Consider the following 17,167-nt stretch of genomic DNA (forward strand, 5'->3'; position numbering starts at 1 on the left):
CAGACACGACTAAGCCTGGCACCTTTCTCTGCCTACATGCTGAAGGAACAGGATGGCAGTGACAAAACTAGCACACACCTGTCATTCCCTGCTCCACACACTCAATGGACGCGATTAAAGATGAGAAAAACTAGCATAAAAAGAATGTCAGGGGAAGGAAGCAAGCAAAAGGAAACAGAAGATGACAGGGAAGAAACCATGAACAAGAAGAGACTGGAGGGAATTTAAGGACACTGAAGTGAGAGCAAGAGGTGTGGGGGTGGGGTGGGGGAACACAGAGTACCTAGCGTTGCAGCCTTTACCTTTATGATCCCTGAACGTTTATTCTAATTCTCAAGTCTGTCAAAGCACCTCAGATGTAAATGTTGTTGGAAGAAACCAACTGGTTTGGAGAGCACTGCAGGATCTCTGATGTCCGGTGGACTCTTCTAAACTTACATACAAGGTAGAAAAAAAGAAAGCATTCTTGCCCAATGTCTTAGATTTCAGAGAAACCTCTGGGCACATGGTAATTCTTGGATTCACTTTAAGGAACTCTACTTCTGGAATGTTCACTCAGGAAGGATTATTCTTCTAAGACATTTTGGCCCTCTGATCTTATAGTTAACTTGCTCCCCAGAATCCTGACCCCTTCCTTCTACTGCTCTCCCCAGGACAGAGCCTATAGCCAGGTTGTCTTCCTCCTAGCTTGATCTTCTTTCTGAGTATTCCTTTTTCATCTCTTCACAGTCTGATGCATTAAGATTCAGCAAACCTCCACTGAGCTTTCATTTGCTGATTCTCCACACAAGCTCATTTTTACATTCCAATGCAATGTTGTCACTGAATTAGGCACAGTGGTTTGGCCCCTCCTTTCCTACATCTCCCTATATCCATCTTGGGTTAGTTTTTCACACTTCTGCGCAGCAGAATCAGCCTCATCGTTTTTCAGTAAAGGACGTTGTGTCTTAATTCAGAACCAGTAGCAAGTATGCACCCAAGAGGACCCCAGCCTTCTTCAGTCATTCTCTGTGGTCCTCCAAAATCTTTCTTTAATCACAGATTGCATTTTTTTTTACCAGTCCTGGGCTTGGGCTCAAGGCCTGAGCACCGTCCTTGGGGTTTCTCAAGGCTAAAGCTCTACCACTTGAGCCACAGCACCACTTCCATTTTTTTCTATGTATGTGGCACCAAGAAATCGAATCCAGATCTTCATGCATATTAGGCAAGCACTCTACCACTAGGCCAAACTCCCGGCCCCACAGATTGCATTTTAAGCCACAAAACTGAATAGCCAACCCTTTTCAACCAAGTCTTCTCCAGTAAATAGCTTTTAGAAAAACAATGCACTTCCTAGAATCCAAGATAATGTAATGAAGGTCACAGAATCTTGTAAATGTGTTTTTGAAGAACCGGATATTTTGGCTATAGGCCTTGCTTTTCTGGAATCTATTTTATTCAGTTCATCTCCAAACTTCAGATCTGGTGGTGACACTTCCCTGCCTAAACTGGATGCCATCTTGCTGGGGGAAGGAGGGACATGCCACAGTAAAGGCACTTGAGATCTCTGGATGCATATTTCAGATTGCTGTTTCTTACTTACTTCATTCTAGATGGATTTCCTGCTATTTCTCCCATGTGTGAACCAATCTCCTTGCTACCTCTGAGGGTCACATACTTTCTCCTTAGTCCTTGCTTGAATGTAATATCCCCATGAGGATACTGTACCCCATCTCCAAGTCTTCTCCTAAATTCCACTCACACTTGCTCCATTCCATCCCAGTCCATCTACTGCATATTTACTTATAGCCTCTACCAACTAGATCATAATTACATGAGAATGGGACTCTGTTCATGGTGAGAGTCTCCACGGGCCCAGAACAGTGTTCTCAACAAAACATCTTTAATACATAAGTATTCTTATCACCTCTAATCCACATATAAGGCTTAGGGGGGCTAAGCATTTTTTCCACACTCATTTGGGAGTGGGATTTTTTTTATTTTGATAGATATATTTTTTCATATGTTTTTTATTGTAATTAATAGAGGGTTACATGATATTTGCCAGATAGAAGGTGCATTAATTCACATACATTGATACCCTTTCACATGTCTTGGTCCCCATTTCCCTCCCTCCACCCCCACCCCTCATCTTGTTTTCCCCCTTCCCTATCCAATTTCAGATAACCAAATACAAATATATCCAATATATCAGGTAACAAAGTGAGATACTGTAACAATATGGCTTATGTTTCTATAACCTAGAGATCCTTTCATTTAGCGTCATACTATATGGCCTTATGTATCAAGGTTTTGCTCTATTGCAAATCTCTGCTAGGAGAGCCCAAGGTTTCTACTGATTATGACAAATGAGGGAAACCATTGAGCCTATGTTCCTTTGAGTTGGGCTTACTTCACTTAATATGCTTTTTTCTAAGTGTTTCCATTTCCTAACAAATGGGGCGATGTCGTTCTTTCTGACAGCAGCATAGAATTCCATTGTGTACAAATACCACATCTTATTGATCCATTCACCAACTGAGGGACATCTAGGTTGGTTCTATATCTTTGCTATGGTAAATAGTGCTGCAATGAACATCATTGTGCTGCTGGATTTAGTATGTCCTTGTTTCTGGATGATTGAGTAAAATACCAAGTAGTGGAATTGCTGGGTCAAAGGGGAGTTCTATGTTTAGTCTTTTGAGGAACTGCCATACTGCTTTCCATAGTGGTTGAATGAGTTTGCACTCCCACCAACAGTGTAGTAGTGATTCCTCCTGGCCACATCCCCTCCAGCATCTGTTGTTATTAGTTTTCTTGATCCTGGCCATTCTAACTGGAGTGAGGTGGAATCTTAGAGTTGTTTTGATTTGCATTTCTTTTATGACCAGAGATGTTGAGCATTTCTTCATGTGGCCTTCATAGGCCATTTTTGTTTCTTCTTCAGAGAAGACTCTCTTTAAGTCTTTGGCCCGTCTTTTAATGGGATGGTTATTACTTTGGAGATTAGTTTTGGAGTGATTCAATTTTTTGAGCTGTTGATATATTTTAGATATGAGGCCTTTGTCCATTGTATGGTTGGTGAAAATCTTCTCCCACTCTGTAGGCTTCCTAATTAATTTACTAGCTATGCCCTTTGCCATACAAAAGCTCTGCAGTTTAATGCAGTCCCGGGAGTGGGATATTTTTATTAACGGACAAAGGAAAGATGGAGAATGATGAACAAGAAGGCAATGGGGAAGGAAGCTGGGTCTGGGTTGTGCTATGCATAGTTTCAAATTCACTTCTCTTATGGGTTCTCCACTCCTCATTCTTGACACTAACCAAGTCCAATCTTTTCCTAAATATAAACATAGGACTAAGGTGCAGAACAAATAAGACAATAAAAATTCCCCAACATTTTGTTGTTGCTGTACTTATTGTTATACATGTATTTTGAAACCATTTTCTAGACAGAATTTTTTTTGCCAGTCCAGGGCTTGGGATCAGGGCCTGAACACTGTCCTTGGACTTTCTCAAGGCTAGCATCTACCACTTGATCCTCAGCACCACTTCCGCCTTTTTTTTTCTATGTATGTGGTACCGAGGAATTGAACCCAGGTCTTCGTGCATGCTAGGCAAGCACTATACTACTAGGCCAAATTCCTGGCCCTCTAGACAGAATTTTTATATAAAGGAAAGATTATATGAAATAGGATAAATAAACCTCAAAATTCATATGTGGATTCCTGAAGAGCATACACCAGCATCCCTGACTCATGCCAAGATTACTTCACTGTAAGTACTGAATGAATGAGTAAACAAATGTTTCTGAAAAATAAATTTTAATTTTGCTCTAAATGTGGATTGGTATAGATGTTTTCTAGAGCAGAAAATTTTATACACAGGTTCAGGGGAGGGGTCAGTCACAGAGAAGGGCAAAATCCCACAAGAACTTTTGAAAACTGAAATTTACAGTCAGAATTTACTTTCTTTTATTAGAAGAGATAAACTCAGGACAGAATCACTCACCTCAGAGCTGTGCTGGAAGATACTTGGTTGGGAAGTGAGGAAGTTGGTTGCTGCCCAACCAAAAAGCTACTAACTCAGAAAGAAAGCAAATTGGCATGATTTTAAACTTGAGTTGAGCCAGCAAGAAGGCATCTAAAGATAATCAAGATGACTCTATTTGTATGTGAACTGTACCTGTAAATCTTTTCTCTTGTGCACCTCAGAGCTCTGACACATTTCCCTTGAGGGGTGGAGGATGGCATTCCGTTAAGGAAAAAATTCTTTATCCAGCTTCCTTGTACCCATCCAAGAGTGTAGACAAATAAATAGAAGTGCTTTCGTCTGTCTAGCACTTTCAAGAAACAACATGACTGCTTGTCCAAAAAAGGAAAAAGGCCCTCTGAGAGGAAAGCCATCCAAAAATTATGTCAAGATGCCTCTTGTTGATATGGGAACAAAGATAACTTCTTGATTGGAATTCCTCCAATCTTGCTACTCACCACAGGTACCTACTGACCTACTGGACAAAATAAAATAAAATAAAAAACCCCACTGCCCTCATCTGGGTTTTATTCTCCAGTGCATCTCCTGCTTTCCCTTTACCATTTGTACCCTATTGTGAATATTCTCTCCTTATTCTTTTGCCCACATTGCTCCTTCTGTCTGGAGGGTCTTTCTGATGTGGCTCAGTGACTTTTCTCCTTGACACTCTGCAGAGCTTCCTTCTTTCCCAACCCTTTGAGTGGCTCATACATGGCCCCTGGCCTATGATCCTTGCTTTTCTTGTCTCATATCCTGATTCTAAGCTCTATGTTGAGGCTCTTGTTTCTCCTGCTATCTGCAGAACTACTTTGCCAGATGGTAACTTGGCAAATCCGTTAGTCAAGAGTAGGTAAATGTTGCTGATCCATGCGCTCATCTAACCATGACACACACCTTACTATTTGTCAGGAACATAGACACCACCCATTCCAAACACCATCCAGTTAGGAACAATGCTCACCTTTCCTAAAGCCCTGAAAATTTCACGATAGCTCCCTAGCAGGACTGGCACTGTCTATGAATTTTGGTTCTTTTTCTCTTAAAAAAGTAGATAAAATTTGCCATCTTGCTTGCCAGGGAAAGAAGAGTTGATGAAGGAATATCCATAGGATAGACCTGCAAAAAGGTGATTGCTTTATTGCTTTAATAATAAAGTATGTCAAATTAGTGAAATGAAAGACAGTTTAAAAGAAGAAGATCTATATTCCTGAAAGTCCCATAAAAGGGACTAGAAGGATTAAAAAAGCAAATCTTCCAAGGAGCAGTCACAAGACTATATCTCACGTTATGTTTGCTTTCAAACAAGCAAGGATATTCCAGAATTATAAATTAGCCTGTAGTTTGCATTTGGGTTCATCTTGTGAATATCTCCATATCAGACTTGTCTTTTAAAAAGTCTGTCACAATTATTCAGGTTTCTCTTCAATTCACTAATAAATCAATTCAAAATGAAAGGGAAGGAGACTTTTTTTTTAAAAAAAATCTCATTTTCATACCCTTCAGGAAATCTACTCTTTTCCCCAGCGGAAATTTTAAAACCTGGCAGAAAATGAAATGAACTTAGGGATCACTTGAGGGGTAAAAGTAGCCACCTTCAGCTCATGCCTGTTAATTGTAGCTACTCAGGAGGCTGAGATCTGAGGATCAAGGTTCAAAGCCAGCCCGAGACAAAAGAACCTGAGACTCTAATCTCCAATTAACCTCTAGAAAATAGGAAGTGAGGTTTGGCTCAAGGGTAGGGTAGTAGCCTTGACCTGAAGATTTCGGCAACAGCGCCCAGACCGAGTTCAAGCCCCGTGACTCATAAAAAAAAAAAAAAAAAATGTAGCCACCTTCCTCATAAGACAATGCTCAGTTTATCACAGAAAATGCCTTTTTCACCAACTGTAGCTATAAAGTGGGAGAATTTGGTGGCTTTTCCCTTCTTTTCTTTGTTTTTGGTTGGGGGGGGCAGTGAGTACTACAGTTTGAAATCTGTCTCACACTCTCTTGGTTTGCTTGCTGGGCTAGCACTCTACTGCTGGATTCCCACTTCCACTTCTGCTTTTTGCTGGTTATTTTAGAGATGGAGTCTTACAGACTTTTTGTCAAGGTTTGCTACAAACTGTGATCCTAAAAAGCTCAGCCATGATTATAGGTGTGAGGTATAAGTACCAGGCTGCTGGCTCATTTAAAATACCTTGAAATCAGAGACATTGGATTAGCCTGGATATCTCCTCTTCATCTTCTTTCTCCTCCTCCTCCTTTTCTCCACCTTCTTCTCTTCTTCCTCTTTCTCTTCCTCTTTCTTCTTTCTTCTTCCTTTAATATAGGGTGTCACCTATATAACTCAGGTGGGCCTGAAATTCACCATGCAATCTATGTCAGCCTTGAACTTGTAATCTTTTTACCTCTTTCCCTAGAACACTGGAATTACAGATGTGTACTACCTTGCTGGGTTTGACTCCTTCAATTTTGAAGAAATAAAATATTTGGTGATTTAACATACATAGAAAAAAAAAGCCAGAAGTGGTGCTGTGGCTCAAGTGGTAGAGCCCAAGGTCAAAGGACTGGCAAAAAAAAGGCTATGTACAGAGTGCTTACAACAAATGCTTTGAAGGAGAATCTAGTTGTAAACTTTCTGATAATATGACAAGCCCTGTACAATGAATTTGTTTTCAAAATAATAAAAGATTCTTTTTTTTTTTGAATTTGGAGTCAGATCTCTAACTCCTAACTTTAGGAGTAATTAGTAAAAGGGTTACATGATATTTGCCAGATAGAAGGTGCATTAATTCACATACATTGATACCCTTTCACATGTCTTGGTACCCGTATCCCCCCCACACACACCCCCCACCCGTCTTGGTTTTCCCCCCTTCCCTATCAAATTTCAAATATCCAAATACAAATAAATTCAATAAATCAGATAACAAGGTGAGATACTATACCAATATGAGATAACCAAGGGACAGCAAAGGAGATGAGAGATAACATGGTACATTAAGGACAACAATCATTCATTATATGGCTTTTGTTTCACTATCCTGGAAGTCCTTTCAATTAGCTTCACATTATATGTCCTTATGTATCAAGATTTTGCTCTATTGCAAATCTCTGCTAGTAGAGCCCAAGGTTTCTACTGATTATGACAAATGAGGGAAACCATTGAGCCTAAGTTCCTTTGAGTCTGGCTTACTTCACTTAATATGATTTTTTCTAAGTCTAAAAGATCCTTTTGAAAAAAATATTTGGTGATTTAGATCAAAGGTATAACATTGATTAAGATGCATAATACTTATAAACTGCTTTGTTAAGTGAAAACTCTTTTATACAACTACTTAACATAATAAAAACATTAAAAAATCATTTCTACAGAAGAAATGTATTGTGATGGATCTTGTTGCAAGACCAATAATTAGCCTTAGAGAAAATGCCTTGAATCCCAGAAACTGGAACAATCTTGCACATGAAAACCCAAATTGAGCATCATCTTAAGGCCAGCAAAACTACAACTTTCTCCTAAAGGACCTGGCTAGAAAATCCCAAGAAAACAATTCTTTGACTATGAATACTGCTTAAGTCCAAGATGAAACTCTGCCTTCACTGAAAGAAAAAGCCGAAGCAAGAAAGCAAGTTTCCTTCTTTCAGTAGTTCTCACCAGTTTGCTTATGTAAAAGAAAAAATGATTGAGAATTTCATACTTAGTTTGTGAAATCAGGACAGACTAAAGCTTTCAGTGCCAACATGTTTTCTTCACCCAAATAGACTTGAACAGTCCATTTGTAAATACTTCTGCCTTATAATTATCCAGATGGATTTGCATTTGATTTGCATTTGTTCTCCATACCTCTGCTTTAAAACACATTTCTTCTTTTTTAGTTATAATCTAGCAGATGACCTAACAAAGAAGTACACCTCACTTTCCAGATAGCCATCAATACATAGAAAATTTCAGACTCACTCAGAGACCAAGACCTATCATTCCCTGAATGTAGGGCTCTGGAGTTCGCACACTATGGACCTCACCCAGAAATACTGGCCACAAAAGCAAATCAACCTAGCACAACACCAGGACTAAGAATGGAGATCCATGTGCTAGATACTTAATGTACCTATAGACACAATTTCAAGTTCTTTGCCTCAAGATCTGGAGGCAAGCACTACATTGTCTCCTATGAGTCCATGATAAGAATAATGTGTAATATATCTGTATTAAGCCTGAACCTTTCTAGCTTTGACAGAGGCTAGGTAAGGAAGCTCAGATGGAGTCATGCCCCAGAATTATGTATTCAGGACAAGGGAAATGGGATCCTGATCACCAAAGATTGTTGCTAGCATAACAACCTCCAAACATATTTGCTTATTAAAAGCAGAGACTTCAATAATTCTGTCCCCTGCACTACACTCACCAAATAAAAATCTCTGGCAGAAGAAACCAGGACTTTAGTTTTTAGCACTCCCACACTGGATGAATATTAAAATAATCTGGGGAGCATTTGAAAATACCAATGTGCAAGGTCCTCTGCAGGACAACTGACTCAGAACTTGCTTAAGAGATATAGCTTATAAAAGCTCCCTGGGTGATTCTGAAGAAACCAGAACCCCGCTCAGCTTCTGGGAAGCACTGAGGTAGATGGTGTAAGATGAAGCTGAGGTCAGCAGTTTTGAATCTTTATTTAACAAACTAGTGCAGCAAAGAACAACTATGCCATGGCATTGTGCTAGGCCCTGCTGCACTATGCCTTTGTCCAGTTCCTGCCTCCACACTGTTCCCTGTGCACAGCTATAAGCTGAAACATTTACTCGAGTCTATCCTTTAAAAAGCTTGTGAAACGTGGATCAAATTAAGAAATGTCCTATCTGTAATGGGAAGAGGGCGGGCAGCCCAGAAAAACTCTACCCAATCTGCCTGCCAGTTATGGATTTCCATATAGCTGCAAAGTTTTAAGCACATGATGGTACTGCTGCTTAGAAAGAGACTACCCTCAGCAAAATGAAGAGAAAATATCTTGAACACCGCAGCCACATTTTCACAAGCTCCTAAGAATAGTGGCTGGCACATGGTAAGGAATCAATGAATGTCGGTTGAGTGACAGATTCCACAGCCATGGATAAAGCCTTAAATAACCCTGGAAGGTATTTCACCATGGGTTTCTGAAGAAATTGCTGCTACAATCAGTCATCGGCATGAAATACAATATCTTGATCAATTGGAACTAGACACAAATGGCTTTAATTTTTAATATGGGGCAAACAAATGCTGCTCAGAAGTAGACTGTATTTAAACTTCCAGAAAGATGGGAGTTTGAACCTTCTTCTCCATCCCCAAGGCACAACAATGGCTCCGCAAAGACAATGAATCCCAAGAAGCTGTTAATGTAACACATACCTGGCTAAGGGACAGATGTGATCATGGGTTCACGAGATTGAAGCACGTTCCTTGATCATCTGGGTCATTCCCATGTAATTAATGTTTTACCCAAAGATAGAAGAAAGAGGCAAGTCAGAATCAGAATTGGGAAAAACTGCATTTCTAGTTCTGAAGGTAGAGGGCTATGAGCCAAGGAATGCAAGTGGCCTTGAGAAGCCATTAAAGGTAAGGAAACAGATTCTACCCTAAAGGAATTCAGCCCTTTATAAGACTTTGGCTTTAGCATCAATGAAACTCACTTCAGTCTTCTGACTTCTAGAACTCTAAGATAATAACATTGTGCTGTTCTAGCCTCTAGATCCATGTTAATATGTTACAAGAGTTAGAAGAACCTAACATGTCACATCATGTTTAAGAGATAAAGGAAGGTAATAGGAACTAAAGTAGCATATCTTTGCATTTCAACATAGTGGAAATTTCTTTGCATTTCAATGTTTGCAGCTCAGCTGAGTGGCAAAATACAATTCTGCAAGTCTTGCTACTTTGGAAGCCAAGATTATTGGATCGCGTTTTGCAGACAGCACCGGCAAAAAAAAAAAAAAAGAAAAAAGTCTCAAGACTCCATTCTGACCAGTAGTTTGGATGCCTGTAATCTCCAGTGACAGAGGAAAGCACAAGTAGGATGATCTTATTCCAGGTCAGCATTGGACACATCAAACATAACCAAAGGAGAAAGAGGCTCAAGTGATATAGTACCTCCCTAGTAACTACAAGACCCCCAGTCCTACCCCTACCACCGCTGACACAAAACTAATGAAACAAAATAAAATAAAACAAACCAGACAAGCAAAACAAAACCTTCAGGTGAGCCCTTCAGAGTAGAATGCTGAAGTGAGGTCGTCGAGATGCTTGTTATGAATGCAATTACAGATGGTAAGGTAACAATGGTCACTTCTGTATGGTGTTTATGTCTAATCTCAGGAGATAGATAACATGGCAGCATTCTAATGTCTTGTATAAGGATGGCTTCCCATCAAAATACGACTGCCCAAGTAAACAACCTGTGATTATATAAAGATGATAGTAATGGTCTGGGAATGTGGCCTACTGGTAAAGCACTTGTCTAGCATGCATGAAGACCTGGGTTCCATTCCTCAGGACCACGTACACAGGAATAGCTGCAAGTGGTACTGTGGCTCAAGTGGTAGAGTGTTAATTTTAAGAACACTCAAGGACAGTGCCCAGGCCCTGAGTTCAATCCCCAGCACTGGCAAAAAAAAAAAAGAAAAGGAAAAGAAAAAAAAGAAAGATGACCACAATGATCATATTACAGAATAAATGCCCACCAGAAGGTGTTTTGAAGTCAGGTTTCAAAGACTGTATTCTCACACCGTCCTTGCTGTCACCCAGGACTCTCCTCTGTGACATGATTATATAAGATTAGAATGTGGTTAGCCAGGCAGGAGGTCAAATCAATGAGCTCATAAGGGACTTGAGCCTATAATTTCCACTTCACCAATGCTACTTCAAGCACCTGAGCCCAGCCAATGGAAATGTATTTAACTCTATTTTATGTGACCTAACTGAAGCTAGAAAGAGACCTAAAAACTGAGGTGTTTTGCTTATAGATTCCTTTCTTTCTTTCTCATGGGCTAAAGCCTCAGAGGAGCAGCAGTTGAGGACTGCTCTGTAAGAATGATTATGGCTGCTAATGCAACAAACACATTAAAAGGTGAGAGAGAGAGAGAGAGAGAGAGAGAGAGAGAGAGAGAGAGAGAGAGAGAGAGAGAGAGAGAGAGAGAGAGAGAGAACCTACAAGTGACAATTGGGCTAGAGACATTTGAGCCCGAATGGCAGAGACCCTGCATAATCCTACACATTGGCCCAAGAGAGAGAACAGAAGGCTCTTATTAGACTTCCCTAACATAATGATAATATGTGGACTAGACACAGTATGCTAAGCTAATCTAATCTCCACAAACTCCCTAAATATGAAAACCAGAATCTCTTAGGAAAGCATACTGTCTCGGGTTATGGGGTGTGTAGTTGCAGATCTGGATGTCAAAATCAGGCTTTTCTGACTTTTGAATTTCACTTCCTTTAACATAAAAACAGAACACAGAACATGATTTGGGGGGAAAAGGCAACAGAGAATGCCCTGAATGTAGCAGTCTACTTGGGAACAAAGGAAGAGATTTATTTACAGACTTTCATTGTTGGTTTGACAATTCCAGAGCATTTGTTCTATGCTGGGAATTGTGCCCATACAACGGGAACCACTAAAATATCAAATGACATCAGATAACAGGACCTGGAGACAGAGTGGAGAGCAGCAACATTCCAAGACATGCTCTAACAAGGAAGAGAAGCTGCCAACTGAACTACTCCAGTGATGATGGCTAACTACCTTGCTAACAATAAGAATTTAGCAGCAGCCAATCAGGTAACTCGGCAAGTTACCAATGACCACATAGCATCTCAAGCAAACGTGCTGGGTGTAAGGAAATCCACAGGCAACAGGCTCGGGCAACAAGACTCGGGACCCAAAATAGGAAGTGGGTTCTTGTTTTAGAAGATAGGCAGTACTGCCTATTCTGTTCTGCAAATAATAGACCAACAAAAGGGTGGAAATAAAGAAGTAAGGGATGACCCAGGATCACTCCAACCATCTTGGACCTTAATAGTCCCCGAATACCTTTCAAACCTTGAACCCTAATAGCCAATCTTTGCTGTGATGAAGTGCTGTAAGTTACCATAAAGAGGCAGCCGCTAAGGCTCAGGAGATGATACCCCCACATAACATTCTGGATATTCTATGTGGAGGGAAACCGAGAAAAACAACAGAAATAGACAGGTCGCTTTGCCTTCCCCATCATCTTCTCTCCTGAACCATGGCCAAACAAAATATTCTCTGACCTACACTATCTGAAAGCAGACCTTCGTTCAGAAGGGTCCTGCCATATACCAGGAAAGCCAAAAAAAAGTCTGAACCAATAGGCTACGTTTTCCTCAGTTTATTGGCATTATTTCACACCTGTCTTTTTTGTGCCATTATACTTCTGAATAATAGTCTATCTTCATCAAATTTAAGTATAAAAGCAGTTATTTTTCTGTCTGTAGTTCATTTGTGAGGACTTCTATGTCATGTAAAACTTTGCTTAGGAAAATTTGTTATGCTTTTTTTCTTAATATTTGTTTAAAAAATGCTAGTCATCAATGCCATCAGTCTCTTCCTTACAGAGTTCAGCACAGTATCTTTTTTCACAGACTTGCCAAAGAGACAGGAAGAGTATTCTGAGGATATATTTTCAGTTCAGCAAGTTTCAATGTTTATTTCTAAGAACCATGGTGGCTGGATGTTCTGGTGTACTGACGACAGCCATAGTTTCCTTATGTTGTCTTACTATAGTATTAAGAACACATTTTTTTTACTTTATTTTTTAATGTTCCAGTTTGGACAATAAATTAAATGACTGCCTTACTCAAAAATTCTACTTCTGGGGAAATCAATAGCTGGATTGTCCTTCTCTGAACTCATACCAGTTCAGTTCTCTTAACCCTGGAAAAATGAAATATGGTATGAAAATGCTCTGATCAAAGAATTTATTCCCTTCTTCTCCCTCTCTTGCCAGAACTAAAGACTAAACCCAAGGCCTTGCACATTCTAGGTGAGTACTATACCATTTGGGGTTTTATTTTCTTTTTGCACATATCATCACTAACTGCCCCACCTGATCACCCGCTCACAAAGCTGGTTGTGCATTATGAGTAGCTGGGATAAGGGGTGCATGGCATCACACCTAACATCAAAGCATACATCTAGTTTTAACTTCTGCGACTACTACTGTATTATATTCAATTTGGGAAATATTACATTCCAGTCAAACAATTCCAGTTGTTAGCGCATACTAAGTTCCAGGAATTTAATACATTAACATGTCAATGTCTAAGAGGGTCATATACACTTAAACATGAATATGCTTTTGAATAAATATCAAAAGAGATCAGTCTTCCACAAAATGCCCTTCCCCCCTCCAAGCCATTTTCATCTGATTAAGGCAGGTATCCGGTGTATCTTGAAGTTGCTCTATGCCCTGGAGACCTGTCAGTGAAGGAATCCTTGCCTTCAAGAAGTTTCCATTCTAGTGACCGAGATAGACAACATGTCAATAAGCAACTAAACATGCCATCTGGAAAGCAATGAGCTATTTCATAAATACTAAAAAGTCAAAAGAAAAATGACAGTTGCTATATGAGTTCTGAGAGACATTCATGACATCACCAGTCTTCAAAATGAGCTGGCATGATTTATGTCTATCAGAAGCCAGAGCCATGCATCTTGTTTCCTAGGCCCAAGAGGATTCTCTTAGGAAATCTGCTTTGAGCTATGTGGACATCACTGGGCGTACCTCATTAGTATAACTCTGTTTGGGGGGCAAGTCCATCTTCCTTTGGCTTTTGTTCGTGGATCATGATCATAATTTGTGTCCTTTCTGCAATGTTATTCCCTGACCCGCATAGACTAGATGCATTGTTTAAAACAGCATGCTTTCAAAGAAGATGCCGCACATCCAGGGCATACATTAGAATAAACAGAGGGATATGGCATTCCGTGCCACACATCCCACCCACAGGGCTAGGATGAGGGGCTAGGAGGGGCCTCGTGCATTCACTCACACACACATCCCTAACTCTTTGATAAATTCTGTACAGAATAGAGACTCGCAATTCAATGAATAGCCATGTTAAAACTTTGCCTCATGGAACAAAGCAGAAGGAAAGCCTCTTTATGTTGCAGGGACTACAGATGCCATAGGCTGAGCCTGTCCCAAAGCTGCCCTCCGCTGCTCAGAAACTAAGCCATCTTGCTGCATTTAGCACTTCTCCCCAGACCACCCAGAAGAGGATACACAAACCACATGTGTGAGGAACGCTGTGAGGCTAGGCAATCCCTATCAGTATTTCAACCGTATTACTTGCTTAGAAGGCCCTTTTAGTAAGACTCGTTTGTTTTATCTTTTCAGTAGCTCTGATTATTTTCTTTTAGTGGCCAGGATTTATCCTTTTCTACCTTTTGAAACTTCAGAACTCTGTGGTAGGGGCTGAATGTTGTGGACTCGATAACTGCAAGGGAGGAATGCACAAAGAGCAAGGCCTGCTCTCCACCTATCTCCCCACTCGTAGCCACCGACCCTGCACAATGGCCAGACCCCTATCATCACCCCGTGCCTATTCAAGCAGACTCAAAGAGTCTTCACATTCAGAGAGTAGATCATTTATTCTGGCATTTAATAGCCACAGGGTCTGCTTAGAACACTGCAGTGATTAGGGTTTGGGCCATGCATTCCACTCACTAGTTCTTGGGACCATATTGGTCACCCATCTTTCATTAAGGGGAAATTAATTCCAAGAACTTAATTGAGAGGCAAGGACTAAATTTACAATCCATGGAAGGGACTGGAATTGCCTCTCAAGAAGGGGCCCGCGTAAATAGGAAGGTGTGGATACTCTTATCTGGGAAAGCAAGCAGAAGCACTGAAATGTGCTGCGTATAATCTGTTTGGGTAGTATCCTGGCCGAGAATACACCCTTTTCTGCTTCACTACTCAGAAAAACTAAGAGCACTAGCTTTGGAGAGTCTGTTCTTAAAACACCAGCCAGGGACTGATCTTCCAACTCTTCTAGACTTCCTTGCATATCCAAGCAGGACACTGCTCACAGACAGTGACAAGAATACACTGAAAAAACTTAGGTTTAGTGTACTTCTGTATGCTTTGGAACCACATCTGGACTGATCTTTGGTAGGCCCTTGATGATCTTGACTTTCTCTACCCTGGCCATTACAAATAAACACCTACATATCTATGCAGAAACAATAGAAGCAGTCCAAGTATGGTCTCTAGAAAGCTTTCCTGCCACTCCAATCCATCTGGGACTTATGCTTCCCTACCTCTAGTCAGTTTCTAATTGATGAGCCAAGGCAGCCTGGCCCAGGAGAATCCCCTAGATTTCTATTTGGCTTGTTAGCCTGAATGAAGATGCTGCTCAAATTAGATTTTTTTTTCCTATTGAGTAACACATTTAATTCCTTGGTTATTTGCTAAACTGAATGTATCTTATTTTATTGGATTTATTTTTTGTCAGTGATGGGACCAGAACTCTGGGTCTGGGTGCTGTTCCTGAGCTCTTTAGCTCAAGACTACTGCCTTACCCCTTGAGCCACAGTGCCACTTCTAGTTTTCTGGTGGTTAACTAACTAGAGATGAGTCTCATGGACTTTTGTGCCTGGGCTGGCTTTGAGCTGTGATCCTCAGATCTCAGCCTCCTGAGTAGCTAGGATTACAGGCATGAGCCACCAGTGAGTGCCTGGCTATATTTTATTTTTTGTTGTAGTTATTCTCCTTCCTTTTAAACCAAAGTAGCACTACTGGTATGAAGTAAATTCTAGGCCTTTGTAAAAATCAATTCTTTCTACTTATAGATAGCATATTTTTCATTTATGAACAAAATCTTCCAAAGTAACAGGGGAAAAAGAAAAAAATACCATACACAAATAACTCAGTTTATTCCAAGAATGTGTCCCATCCTTTCTTACTCAGTCTCTACAGAACTTAAAAATATATTAAGAGGACCAAAGAAAATAGTCCTACCCATGGCCCCACAAAAATGAGGGAGGCCGAGCTTCTACTCTCAGTTTGTTTGGGGGTAATCATGCATCCCAGATCACTTCATTTATTCTCCTTTAGGAAAAGTATCACTGGTGAGAAAAGGCTAAGTAAAGCCAACCAGTTCAAACAAATCCATAAAACTATACAACGTAAAAATGATGGAGCTACAGTAGAATAGGTACAAATTTAAGAAAAACACCTATTTCTGTCAATCTGTACTTACATTTCAACATGGGTTTTAAAGATGGGAAATGGATCTTATGTGTGCCTTATAGTTCACATAAAAGCATGTATACACAGTGTTTCTTTCAATGTAACTACACATATATGCTCCATTCAAAAGATACTGATAGATTTACAAAACATGTTGGCCTTGCAATGTTAATCTTGAGGATACATTTTCACTTAATTTATTTTTGCAAAGCATGGTAGCTCTGGCCACCATTAATTTAAGGATCTGTCAGTGTTTCCATCATAACTCTATTTTCAGAATACTGGAGTACAAGTGCCAAAATACATCTTTACAGTTTACAGACAGGGGTGCCTTTGTCTTCCTTTTAAACTGACTTCTTCATCTTCACAAGGAACATTCAGAGATGGCAGTGCCTACATAATTTTTTAAAAAACATCCTATAAAACAGAAGAGGTCAAAAGATACAGACTTCCACCTGAAGACTAACCTACACCACTGGAGATGACTCCGTTATATTCATTATAGCTATAGTAGTCTCTACATCATAATCTTAGTTTTGGAATAATAGTTCAAAGCAAGATTACTGATAATATATGTGTATATATAATATATTAATAGAGGAGCAATACACAGCATTATTACACAAATCACTAATGGTGGAAAGTAATCAGCATATAGCAAATTACTTCGAAGCAGATCACTTCTACCGTGAAAAGAATGAACACCAGTCACCAAACAGACAATGACCATTTCTAACATTGAACATCCAATCCCATTAAGTAGGTAGAGTTAAAATATTTAATAGCAAAGTCTCTTCTCAACAGTATGTTAACTATACTTGTGAGGCTTGAAATGGTAAAATAGGATGCTAGGCAGGACTAAACTGGTGTGTGTGTGTGTGTGTGTGTGTGTGTGTGTGTGTGTGTGTGTGTATGTCATAAA

This window comes from Megascapheus bottae, chromosome 3, assembly GCF_031878675.1.
Source record: "Megascapheus bottae isolate mThoBot1 chromosome 3, mThoBot2.hap1, whole genome shotgun sequence".
NCBI classification, from domain to species: domain Eukaryota; kingdom Metazoa; phylum Chordata; class Mammalia; order Rodentia; family Geomyidae; genus Megascapheus; species Megascapheus bottae.